Source organism: Pseudorca crassidens, chromosome 15, assembly GCF_039906515.1.
Source record: "Pseudorca crassidens isolate mPseCra1 chromosome 15, mPseCra1.hap1, whole genome shotgun sequence".
In the NCBI taxonomy this organism is placed as follows: Eukaryota; Metazoa; Chordata; class Mammalia; order Artiodactyla; family Delphinidae; genus Pseudorca; species Pseudorca crassidens.
The window spans coordinates 23,948,422-23,961,635 of record NC_090310.1 but is presented as its reverse complement, the minus strand read 5'-3'; the positions used below and the strand labels follow the sequence as shown (position 1 = coordinate 23,961,635).

General features: G+C 44.5%; 1 long non-coding RNA gene across 1 annotated transcript in view; it reads right to left on the bottom strand.

Moving 5' to 3' along the window:
• Nucleotides 1-6,636: 6,636 nt before the first annotated feature.
• Nucleotides 6,637-13,214, bottom strand: part of LOC137207100 (uncharacterized) — a 337,331-nt gene continuing 330,753 nt past the window's right edge. The window contains exon 5 of the long non-coding RNA XR_010934933.1: nucleotides 6,637-9,990. This is a non-coding gene — a long non-coding RNA (uncharacterized lncRNA). The remainder of the gene's footprint in view (nucleotides 9,991-13,214) is intronic.

Sequence of the window (13,214 nt, the reverse complement as noted above, 5' to 3'; positions counted from 1 at the left end):
TTAACACTCATTAATCCAATTTTCATGAAATTGGACAAGCAGACACAGAAGTTCACAGAGCAGAACAAATTACTGGAAACCAGAGTGAAATACCTCTTCCAGCTTCTTAGCCTGCTAAGGGCCCTTCCAGGGGGAATTGGAAAGCAGGTAGCAGTTCAAATTCACCTTGCATGCAGACTGCTGTCTTACCGTCATCAGAGGCTTGAGAAATGAAAGGTCATGTAATAACAAGCCCTTTCAGGCGTGTTGGAGCCGGAGCTCAGTGAATCAATCATGGCACCCCTTCTGGTTGCTAATTCCTGATGCCTGTCCACACCCATACGTCCTCTCATTCAACCTTGAGATTTGAGCAGAAATGGAATCTTACATGTGATGACTGAGAACATGAAGGTAAAAGGGGTCAGCTGACTGGCTTACGGACCCAGAGTTGGTGGAGTCCTTGCAGTAAACCGGCTAAGTCCATGAATTTTGTTTTTTTGGTTTGGTTTGTTTGTTTTTAAAATTTTATCCAAGTAGAGTTGACTTACAATGTTATGTTAATTTCTGCTGTACTGTATAGCAAAGTGATTCAGTTATACATATATATATTCTTTTTCATGTTCTTTTCCATTATAGTTTATCACAAGATATTGAATATAGTTCCCTGTGCTATACACTAGGACCTTGTTGTTTATCCATCCTGTATATACTAGTTTGTATCCACTAATCCCAAACTCTCGATCCTTCCCTCCCACCCCCCCACCTCCCCCTTTGCAACGCAAGTCTGTTCTCTATGTCTGTGAGTCTGTTTCTCTTTCATAGATATGGTCATTTGTGTCATATTTTAGATTCCACATATAAGTGATATCATATGGTATTTGTCTTTCTCTTTCTGACTTACTTCACTTAGTATGATAAAATCTAGGTCCATCCCTGTCGCTGCAAATGGCATTATTTCATTCCTTTTTTGGCTGAATAGTATTCCATTGTGTGTGTGTGTGTGTGTGTGTGTGTGTGTGTGTGTACACCACATCTTCTTTGTCCATTGATCTGTCGATGGACATTTAGGTTGTTTCCATGTCTTGGCTATTGTAAATAGTTCTGCTATGAACATAGGGGTGCATGTAGCTTTTTGAACTAGAGTTTTATCTGGGTATATGCCCAGGCATGTAAGCCCATGAATTTTGAAGTCAAACCCAAGTTTGAATACTAACTTTGCCAATCACTCTCTGACCTTAGGCTGATTAGCTATCTCCAAGACTCAGTTCTCTCATCTACAAATTAAGTAGCAACTACAAATTAACTTCTCAGTGCTCAATAAGATAATGCATATAAAGCATTTATCACAGGTCATGGCAAAAAGTATATTCTCAATAAACGTTAGCTTGAAAAGAAACCACTTAGGCTCTTTCTATCCTATGTTTTGTGAAAAATTCTAATACACCATGTTCTGATCAATAACCATCCCAAGCCTTCAATTCCCTTCCCTAATTCCTCCTGAATGAACCTCGGGTCAGATGATAAGATGGGCATTCAATCCACAATGCATATATCCCTTCACTTGACATTTTCTGAAGGATGAATGGATAGATGAAGAGATAGATGGGTGATTGAGAATTAGTCATTGAATTACTGAACGAATGCGGAGGTGAATGGAGGAGTGGCTAACAAAATTAATGAGTTAATGAATAAAAAATAGCTAACATGTATATTACAACCTCTGTGCACCATATAAAGGTCTTTAGTTGGACTGTGTTTCAGGTCTTGCCCAATGGTCTCATTCCCAGTGATACTTTCCACCATGCTCTCACAAATACCATCAGCTTCTCTATCTCCTTCCATAGTATTTATATATTTTTATATTTTTATTTTCCGTCTATTCCTACTAGAATATAATCCCCATGAGGGCAGGGATTTTTTGTCTATTTTATTTACTTTGGTGCCTTCAGCACCAAGTATAGTACCTGACAAATAGGGAGCTATAACCCTGGATAAATATTTGTTAAATGTATGATGTACCTTAATGCTCTCAGACAACCAATGAGGAAAGTACAATTTTTGTTCTTGTGTGACAAATGAAGAAACTGAAACCCAGAAGTATCATTTGTCCAAGGACATACAGCTAATAAGTGACAGAGCCCAGATTCCTACTGACCCTAAAGGATACTCTTGACTATTGTCAAAAAGAGACAACAGGCCCAAAATGGAGTCACTTGCGCTAAGCCCACATCACCACCGAACCAGAGCTTGATACCTAACCTAATTACTGTTTCAACCTCCCCCAGGAATGTAGCCTTAACCAGTCAGTTTGGAATTTCCTGGACAGTGCCAATGCAGTAATCTGCCACATAGACCCACTCCATTCCCCCAGAGAAAGATGAGGTAATCAGCCCTTTCCTTATCCCTTCCCCCTTCTGCCCTTAAAAGCCTTTCATTTTATACAGCTCCTCAGAGCTCCTTTCTACTTGCTGGATGGGATGCTACCTGATTTATGAATTGTTCAATAAAGCCAATTAGATCTTTAAAATTTACTCAGTTGAATTTTCCTTTAACACTATTCGGCAGCATTACCTCATTTTAGAATGAATGAATGCAGGTCAACTCTTTTGAAGACTTTCCCTGGCTTCAGTTGAAGTTCTAACCACAGAACACAGCTGGTCCCTACCTAGCTTTTTCTTCCCAGGAGGAACCATGATGGAACAAGGATTGCTGAACTTTTCTGAGAAGAGAAGGGGAGGTGCTAGCTTTCCTAGAGGCAGGCCAGACTCAGAGGTGTGGTCAGGGAGTGATGGACTCCAGTCTCTTAGTTTCAACTTACAAACTTCAATTGGCTGCTAAGAAATTGTACAAAGGGAGGCCCATTAGAAGCCCTCAGAACCCACACACAGTTACATAATACCAGGCCCTTCCTTTATAGAAATGCAAATAGTGCAAGTCCAAGACCGGCCTGTAATCTGTGCTGCCTGGGATAAGGGGATTTCTGTTTGGAGCCCCCAAGAAATCCCATCTCGTGGGGGATGGGCTGGGGAGGAACCAAAGGATTGGGGGAGGGGTCTTCCTTCGGTGCCACTTCCAAAGGACTTAAATATTAATATGCAATCCAATCCCCACTCCACAATAACCAAACCTTACACAATCGGTAGCCACACTAATTAATCCAGTGATTAGTGTTTTTTACTTTTAAATAATCTTTAGATAATATTTCACTGGTTGGATGGAACTAACCCTAGGGAAATGTTACAAGGCAATACTTTAGAGGAGGGTGAGGAGGAGGAATTTCCAGGGTCGGGGCTGTACCTTCCTTTCAGATTCTAAAGAATAGGAAGCTTAGTCCAAAGTCTTGGCCGAGCAACTGAAGGAACCTCCAAAGATAATGTTAAAGAACAAAATCCAGGGCTTCCCTGGTGGCGCAGTGGTTGAGAGTCCACCTGCCGATGCAGGGGACACGGGTTCGTGCCCTGGTCCGGGAAGATCCCACATGCCGCGGAGCGGCTGGGCCCGTGAGCCATGGCTGCTGAGCCTGCGCGTCCGGAGCCTGCGCTCCACAACGGGAGAGGCCACAACAGTGAGAAGCCCGTGTACCGCAAAAACAAACAAACAAAAAAATCCAACAGAGTAATTTTTTAACATTTTTCTTGCTTTTATTCCATGATTCATGAATCATGCATTACCTTGCACATAGAAAGGAGCTCTGAGCCTCTGTACAAAATCAAAGACGTTTATGGGCAGAAGGGAGCAGAACAAGGAAGTTATACTAGACAAACTAGGACTGGTCATGGCAAGGTCACTTCCCTTTAGGGGCTGGTGAGGGTCTATCAGCAGATGACCTCACTAGCGCTGAGCACGTGATTCCTGATTATGTTAAGATTGCACTTCTGGGAGGGCTGAAACTGTGGTTAAATTGAATCTCAGTTTGGTGATGTAGGGCTTAGCATAAGCGACTCCATTTGGGGACTGTGTTGTCTTGTTTTTAACAATAATACGTTCCAGGAAAAAAGGCTTAGGACAAAGGATTCAGCCTCCAGGATGGTGCTAGAATCGCAGGGTGAATAGAGAGCTTTTTTCAAGAACCTTGAATTCTCCACTTGAGCCAAACCATTTCCTTTTGAAATCCCAAGCCGTACTAAGATCCCCCCAACTCTGAAGCAGACAGAACACTGACGTCAGAAGAGATTTCCACAGGCCCATCGCATGGACCAAAGCTTGTTCGCCACTGGAGAGTCCCAGCATCCTGGAACGTCTGCTTTGTCCAGATGGGACTGTCTGTTGCAAACCTCACTGTTCATCTCACCTTGAGAGTATCTGGCTTTAATCCAAACTGGTCCTGACCAGTCCAGCCTTTGGTGACAGCACCATCATTTCTCCCAGGGGCCATGCTTTCTCCCTGCCATCTGGCAGGGAATTATTTGATTAGCTGAAATACAATGAAGGTTGGGCTCAGGGAGGAGAGGAGAGAATCCACCATGGTCTCAGGAAACAAGAGGAGGCTGGACACTTAGTTTAAGACAAATCCTATTAGCAATAACACGGATCTGTGGAAAGATTCTGTTCAACAGTTCTGAGGACAGACAGGAATGTGACAGGAGAGCTGTGCTGAACCTGTCAGGTTAGATGATAAAAAATCAGTTCACTTTCAATTCTCTAAATGTAGGATCAGTGCCGCTATTCTTGCTGCTTTTAGCCTCAGAGAGAGAATGACGCCACCCCAGAGGTTGTCAAAGCCCTCACAGAGCGGGAGTATTCGCTTTTTTTTAATGAAAACATAGCTGCGGCCTCAGCGTGGGAGATTCCACCTCCCAGAAGGCATCTTGGAAACGTGTGGAAGCTTTGGGTTGTCTGCTTGTTGGAGGTACGGTACCATGCATACTGAGAGCGTGCCACAGAGAGGATCCGTGCCACAGAGAGGACCACTTCAGCCCATGCAGAACTGCCCAAGTCCCAGCTGACTTTCTAATGTCCCTCTGTACACTCAATCAATGAAAAATTTATTTATAAAGTCTGCTTTCCCTAGAAACACAAACTTCATTTTTCACAGTCTTAATTTATACTGAAATGTCTGCGGACTAAATTGTAAACCTCACTTTGTTTTATTAAGAACACTACGAGGGGCTTCCCTGGTGGCGCAGTGGTTGAGGGTCCGCCTGCCGATGCAGGGGACACGGGATCGTGCCCCGGTCTGGGAGGATCCCACGTGCCGCGGAGCGCCTGCGCCTGTGAGCCCTGGCCGCTGAGCCTGCGCATCCGGAGCCTATGCTCCGCGGCGGGAGAGGCCACAACAGTGAGAGGGCCTCGTACCGCAAAAAAAAACAAAAACAAACAAACAAACAAAAAGAACACTACGAGCAGTTCCTTTACTATTTCAGGAACCCCCATCACTGGTGGCGAAGCCACTCAAGGTACGAGAGTGCCCAGCAAAACACATCTGTGTCAGTTGGTTTCTGCAAGCATCCCATTCGCGGTGAGTCTAGATAGAGATGCAAGAATCTGCCTTCATCATCTCTTCTATATTCACAGCCAAGCAGTTATCTATTGAAGTACAAATTATTTTATACAAATTACTTTTCTGTTATTCTCCTGTATAATATAGTTAAGGCATTCTATTAATTTTTTATGAAATTATGTGTGAGTTATATAACCTATGAATTTCATTTCATGTAAAGGGGACGTCACAAAATATTAGTTATAAAAAAAGGGCATTGAGCCTGACAAGGTGGAGAACCATAGAAATACAATGAAACAACATTATTAAAGAAAATTTTGAAGAAGAAAAATATTCACCCGAGTCAGCCATTTTCAGTCTTTCAATCTTCCTTCCCATTCCTCTCTCCCACGCATACCCACTTTTGAAGAGTTGCAATTACAGTTCACATAACTATATAGTCCTAGCTGCAATCACAGTTGCAATTAAAGGTTGGCTATTTGCAGCGACCCTTTAAGGAAATCCATTCGATGGATGTGGAATCTGAGGCTCAGAGAATTTCTGTATCTTCGCAGCATTTATGAGCACCTGAGCCAAGTTTTCACTCTAACTTTGATTTCAAAATGAGCTGCTCCCAAACCAAAGTCTGTTTTCAGAATAAATGTTAGCTTTTGCTGGAGCAAATGATTCTGGGATACAAACAGTAGAGGCCAAGGATTTGGGAAAAGGAGAAGACTGGGATGAGGTGGAAAAGAAAGAAACAATGGAGGGGTAGAAAGAGGAGGAGGAAAATGTGGAGGGAGCCTGACGGATAAGGGAGGTGGAGAGGGTATGGATGGAAGGGGAGGAGAGAGAGAGAGAGCAGGAAGTGGATAGATGAGTAAGTTCGATGTTTTCCCACGAGAAAGAAAACGTGATTTAATTCTAGAAATGTACAAGCCAAGATAAAACAAAAACGCAACGTGGAAGACCAGACAAGACCAGCCATCCAAGACTACAGGGTCACGACCCAGGGCAACCCAAACCAGCAGCAGGTGTGTCCAGTCCGGGCAGGATCTGGGTCTGTTTCCAGCGCCTGCCCCTAGTCTTGGCCGAACCTCGTCAGCTGGCCCTCCCCAGGGCTGGCCTGGGGTCCACTCTGAACCTCAGAACTTGAGGCTGAAGGCGAGGTCTGCAGCTGAGGCCCCCTCGTCTGTGGAGGCCGACGCCCAGCCAGCTGTAACCCAGGCCTTCCTCACTCTTCACTTCACTCTTTGCTGCTCGCTCTTGATGGGCCACATCGGGGACACTGGGGGGCCGATAGGGCTGGGGGATCTCATGGAAATACTCGTGTACGAGGCTGTCTTCCGAGTTGACCCTCCACCCTGGGAAGTAGGTCACAGGTGGAAGCCCAGGTCTGAGAAAGGCGGTTGTTACGGGGGTGCTTGGTGAAGGTCATCTTCTTGACTGTGGGGAGGTCTTTGTAGCCAGGCTAGATTTTCTCACTGGGGGTCCACAGGTCCTCAAACACTATGTTGAGCTAACTGATTTCCACCTTCCCGGGGAATAGTGGCTTCTGAGTCAGCAGCCCCCCCAAAGATGCAGCCTATCGACCACATGTCCACTGGTGTCCTATTCCTCGAATGACTTCGATGCCTACATTTCTCTTTTCCTCTTTCCTGTGATAAGCCTTTTCTTCCTGAAACACTTTCTAGGGTGGTTTGATAGCCAAAGAATCATCGTCCTCTCCTCTATCTCCCACGGAATCCTCTCTTGTGTAGGGCGAGATCCTCTTCGCTCTGCCCCTGAGGTGGTGCCTCAACTTCCCTTCCTCAAAGGAATCACACTTCGCATCTGGGTCATCAGAATTTTTTTAAGTGTTTTACTCTGCCTTCTCCTCTTGTTCCTTCCATAGTTCCTTTGCCTGAAGACCTTCATCTAAAGTTTTCACTTTCCAAGAGTTCTTTGCGTCACCCATCTGAGTTAAAACACCCTATGCTGCCATCACTGGTCTCAGAACCTGAGACCAGAACCTGGTCACTTCCTGTGTTAGCACAGACTGATTTTTTTAAACCAACCTAAGTCATTTATTTAAGCCATCTCCTGCCATAAACAAAAGGAGGGAAAATCAGTATGCTGGTAGGAAGGGAAGGAGACGCAGAGGGGAGAACCTGGAGGAGGAAGAAGTAGAGGAGATGGAAGGTGGGGAGATGGGACGGGGACATGCGGGAGCCCGGGGAAGACCCAGAAGTAGCATCGAGCACCAGCTCTGCCACCTCTGTGACTATAGGTGAGACACTTCTCTCTGTGTCTACTTTTCTATCTGCATGCCTGCCTCATAATTGCCCAAGGTTGTAATAAGGCCAACCAGCATGATAGATGGGAGAGAACACTGGAAAAGTTCAAAGGCCTGACACAGAGGTGGAAAGGGCCATGCTCTAGCTTCCTTGTGGAGACCTCTCCACTGGATCCTCCACACACCGCAAGCCCAAGTGGGTAGGTTTGTGGTTATCCTGTGTGTGCCTTCTCTCACATCCCCACCTACAAAGAGGTAATTTCAGAGGAAGCAACTGAAATCCACCCATCACCAAGCAACTCATATGCTATGATTTCCCCCCAGCCTACTGCCATTCCTGTGCTACGAGAATAGCCTTGGCCAGACCAGAGGGATGTACAAAACATTTGTCACTGAGGTCCACTGAATTCTATTAGCAATCTTCTCCTTTGCTAGCCATTTCACATTGCATATTAGCATTCATTTTCATATCATATTAGTATTCATCACAAAAGGCTAATCCCATTAGCACTTTTTACATTGTGTTAGAGAAAACAAATAATCGCTTTGTACCAATGCGTCACTGCAACAAGAATGGCCTTGTTCATCTGCTGCTTTTCTATTTACTCCAGATCTGCCCCACCTCTCTCAGCAGAATTACCTACTAATAGAGAACACTCATGGATTTAGAATCTATGAGCCATGTGAGCTATTCCAGAGCTGGGATTTGCCCTTCCAAAAATTCCCACTCATTTATTCATGCATTCATTTAACATTTATTGAGCTTATACCTATACCAGGTATTGTGTTAAATGCTGGAGATGGAGTGGCTAGTAAGAACTCTATGAAAAAAAGACAAATAAATATTTTCCTCAGGTTACAGTAATATATAAACAAATTGCAAGGGAATGTTTAAGCAAACATTTTTAAAGCACTTTGTACCTCGTTGAACCTATAAGAAATAATCCTGCATTTTCATTATATTTCATAGTTCAAGATTGTCCTTATTCCTGATTTGTTTCTGAACAAGTAAGGTGTTTTGAGCATTTTGAGGTTTGCAAATGTGGAAATTTAGAGAATGAACACAAAATTTAAATAGCTTTTATTTCTTTAAAACAATGAGTCTACTTTCTTATATTTTCAGATTTTCTCTAAGTAAAATTGACCACTCCTCACTTATTAGGCTCAGATACTGAAATTATTGCAATTTCTGGTTAAATGCCTCATTTACCAAAGGAATGGCTCTTAGAAACCTTATGTGGGTATGTCACCTGCGGGTCCCCATAGCTATGCAGATGAAATGTAAAGATGGGGGAAAGAGACTTTGTCAACTGTAAAGCTTGCTACAAACGTGTAGAGCTGTGATTACAAATCAAGTTGATGCCTTGTGCCAGGGAAAAACACGATGAAGACCAAGAGTTCTTAAATACTCTTGTGCAGAAGAAATCTTCAGCTGTCTGGTGAAGCCTATGAACCCCATCTCAGAAAAATTAGGTTTTTAGATGTATAAAGTGAAGTACATAGTGATTCAAAAGAAACATTATATTGAACTACAATCACCACAATATTTTTTTAAATTATGATAAACCAATATATGAGGTTCTTTAAAAAAAAAAATTAATGGAAAACTTAATCCAGTTGAATGACTAGCTGCTCCAGTAATGACTGGTACTATTGAAGAGCTTAGTAAAGAAATCACTCATTACTTAAACACAGATCAAGGTAAAGAGAGGCCTGGTCCATAGATGTGATGAGGATGAGGATGAGGATGATGATGATGACAACAATAACTCTATGATCTTTTGGACCCCAGTTCTTCACCTCTTTCTGTATCCACACACTTGCCATAAAGCTTTGCAATTCATCCTACGAAAGGGAGGGTGTATTTCCTACCCTGACTTTGGGCTCAACTATGCAACTTGCTTTGGTCAATGGGATATTAGCAGACATGACACAGGAGGGATTTGAAATGTGCTTGTGTGGTTGGGCAGACCCTCTATAACTTTACCATCACCATGAGAAGAGCTTTCCCTGGGTATTTGCCTCCCCTTCAGCCTGGGCACCAGAATAAACACATGAGGATCAGAGCCACCCTATCCTGAAGTGAAATAGATGCTTATTATTGTATACCATTGAGATTTTGTAGATGTTTGTTATGCAGCAATAGCTGACTAATACATGGCAGTGAGGGCAATGATGATAATAATAAACATATTTACCTCTATTTATAGAGCGTATGAGGGCCCTGGGTAGCGACATCTGAGTTCCTTCAAATCCAGGCTCTGCAACTTACTATGTGATCAGGGCATTCCACCTCTCTTAATCTCAGTGTCCTCATCTGTAACATAAGAATCATATTTATCTTACAGTGTAGTTATGAAGAATAAATGGGGTGATGCCTATTAGGTGCCTGGTACAGAGTAAGCACTCAACAAAATAAGAAGAAAGGGAGGAAAGGAAGAAGGAAGGAAGGAGAGGGAAGGAGGAAGGAAAGAAAGGAAGGAATGGATGAAGCGAGGGAAGGAGGGGAGAGAGGAAGGAAGGAACGTCCATGAAAACAGAAAGTTCACCTGGAAATGTGGGCAAAGGTTCACAGGTCACACTTCACCTGCCTCGGAATTCTTTCCGCCCAGCCTGGACTCTGAGAAGCAGGCTGTACCACCCTTCCTGGGCCTCCCAAGGCAGAGGGCATTTCCAGGAGTACCATGCCTGGTGTTTAATGCTCTCATAAGGCTTCCTTTTAAACGGGTTGCCACAGGAATAGAGCTCCTGTACTGGCAAAAGACTGGCAGAAGGAATGGTGGGGGGGGGGAATCCACCCTCATGTATTCTCACTAGGAAATTATCCCTAGCCTTTGATACATTAAAATTGAAGAGTCGGTAAATGCCAGTTGTCATGGCAACATCTTGCATGCTGCCCCGCGCTTGGTGGTGTAAGTTCACTTTCCTTTGGGTGTTGCAGCCTAATTAACTGTTATTTTTCTCAGTGTGGAAGAAGAGCCCACACTTGGGGGGTTTGGCGGTGATTGCAGTCCCTGTGGACTAAATTAATTTTCATAGGCTACAAAGACAGAAATGGCTGAGCCCCAATCACATTTACAGTCTCAGGAAAGTTGCCAGTGTTTAAGTAAGAGTCAGAGAAAATATTCGCATACACCCCAACTTCTCTCTTTGGCAATTTCAATTTCTCTAGCAATCGCAAAACTTATTTGGGATGGAGAGGGGAGAATCGGCAGCAGTTAAGCCACACCAAGGATCAGTCCTTTGTTCCTGGCTCCAGCTGACTTTGCACCCCTGCCCCCCTACCGCCCCACCAGGCACACATACACTCACGTGCCTGGCCTCATTGGAATGTCTAGCTTTGCACCTTCATCCTGTGCAGCTGATACCACGCACTAAAGCGTGCATGCAAAGCTAGCAGGGACATGTGAGAGTCACTTAATGTATATCTCTATCTCCACACCCAACTATGTCTCAGCTATGCCAGCCAACTTGGTGGATCCAGCCAATTCCCTAGAGATCTCCAGGAAAGAATTCCATGTTGCCACAAGCCTGAACATCAGAAAGCTGTCTTGTCGCAATTTAAACCAATTAGTTTTCAGTTTGGATTCTTACATGAGCTGGAGATGACCTGTTATAATATGAATTGCTCAACTCATCTCTTTCTTGATTTTTTTTCTGCTTCCTACCACGTGTTTTTATAAATTTATTTATTTATTTTTGGCTGTGTTGGGTCCTTGTTGCTGCACGCGGGCTTTCTTTTAGTTGTGGCGAGCAGGGGCTACTCTTCATTGCGGTGCGTGGGCTTCTCACTGCGGTGGCTTCTCTTGTTGCAGAGCACGGGCTCTAGGCACACAGGCTTCAGTAGTTATGGCACACAAGCTCAGTAGTTGTGGCTCGCGGGCTCTAAAGTGCAGGCTTCAGTAATTGTGGCGCATGGGCTTAGTTGCTCTGCGGCATGTGGGATCTTCCAAGACAAGGGCTCGAACCCGTGACCCCTGAATTGGCAGGCGGATTCTAAACCATTGCACCACCAGGGAAGCCCTGTCATGTGTTTTTAAAAACTGGAGACTCCCTCCTCTTCAGGAAAGAGGAAAACAAATTTTGCACTGCTAAGAATGCACATTCCAGTCTTAGGAGAAATAAGCTCTTCCTGAGGGGCCAGGGGTGGGGAGTGATTGGTAATATAGCATATGCTTTAAGGGCTAAAGAACATAGAAGACACGGGTGGAAATTGAAGTTAATCTGGGAAGAGGGAAAAGTAGAAGAAACCCTGGATTGGGGCCCTAGATGCATTGAATCTAATCCCCAAAATCTGTCTTAGGAGGTGTAGTGGGCATTCTTTCTGACCACTCTGCTCCTTTGCATATCCTTTTCGGTTGGGAGATTTCTCCACTTGATGGTATAAGCTTAAAACTTTCTTTCCCGGCAACTTTTGCAGCAACGATACAGGCATGTGGCATAGACTCCTCCAATCAGCCATACCTGTGCAAGACTTTGAAGAGGAAGCTGGTTGTCCCCAAGGATCCACTCTGGGGAGAGGAGCAGCAGGAATGCTCAGCTTCCAGAGGCCAGAAAGACAGAGATCCTTGCAATAGCATCCCTTGCCTGGTGCCAACCGTTGGACCAGGGTGTCTGAGTCAGGGTAAGCCCCTTGGTCATTGTCCTTGCACAAGGCTGTGGTGCCGTTTCAGCGATGCTTCTGAATCTACGGCCTCTAAGCCAGGTTCTTCGGAGATTCCTTGAGTGTGCGTGACAAATATTCTTTAATGAAATCTCTGTGTGTGCATGTGCGTGCGTGTGCACGCGTGAGTACGTATTTGTTCAACATAGCTGATTGGGGCTTAGAAGTAGAATGAGGCTGGTTCAAGGAAATCTTTGAAACGGGTCCCAGTGCTTGTCCAGGAGACTGCACTTGGGATTATCTGATGTCATAACCAACAGAGTCACTGTGATCTCAAACTAATAGGTAAGTTGGATTTGGTAAAGACTCAGTTTTTGGAGATAAGTATTTTCTGGCATTCAAGGAACTGGAGTTTGGTCCTGAGCTGGGTTCAATCATATACTCTGCTCTAGACCTGAAGACTTGTCTGACTGGGCCTGAGCCTTTCCCAGGCTCTTGGCAAAGAGTCTGGATCTGTCAGCTCTAGGGCAGATCTTGTGGAGGTGGCGGACGTGGGAGGACGGAGCTCACTCAGATGTGGATGCTTTGCCAGCACTCTATCGCTCATGAGTTACACCTGTGTAGACATCTTCCAGCTTCAGAGGGCTGCTCATGTGCACAGACGTCACATGGGCAGAGATGGAGCACATCCCTTTTTGCTTTCCTCCAACTGAGATCAAAGATGCAGAGATGACTTGGTACAATGGAAAGGAGATGTTGGGTGTTCTTAAAGGATCAGTAACATTGGGCAAGGTGATGGCCCATGGTGGCGATAGGCTCAATGGTGACCCGCCAAGGAAAGAGGTAAGGAAGTCCTTGTCTCATTAAACTACCCAGTGATTTTCGTTGCTGTCAGCTAAGAAGCCTAACTGACCAGAAGGGCTTGGCTGCCTGTGTTT